Source organism: Penaeus monodon, chromosome 20 (genome assembly GCF_015228065.2).
Source record: "Penaeus monodon isolate SGIC_2016 chromosome 20, NSTDA_Pmon_1, whole genome shotgun sequence".
Classification (NCBI taxonomy): domain Eukaryota; kingdom Metazoa; phylum Arthropoda; class Malacostraca; order Decapoda; family Penaeidae; genus Penaeus; species Penaeus monodon.
This window is the reverse complement of record NC_051405.1, coordinates 32039830-32040029: the sequence shown is the minus strand read 5'-3', so window position 1 is coordinate 32040029 and position 200 is coordinate 32039830.

Below are 200 nucleotides of genomic sequence, written 5' to 3'. Positions count from 1 at the left end.
GCAGAGTTTGCGCTCGACGCCGCCTGTCTTGAGCCTCGGCGCCCAAGATCGATTTGGTTCTTTGGCCCAACTTTCGTATGCACTTACTTGCTGCGCACTAATCTTTCCCCCGTTCCGCTCCTCCCTCTTTTTTTTCTTCCTTTTTCCGTATTTTATCGTCATCTATTCGTTTACGTACTGTTGTCATGATAGGTTGCGTG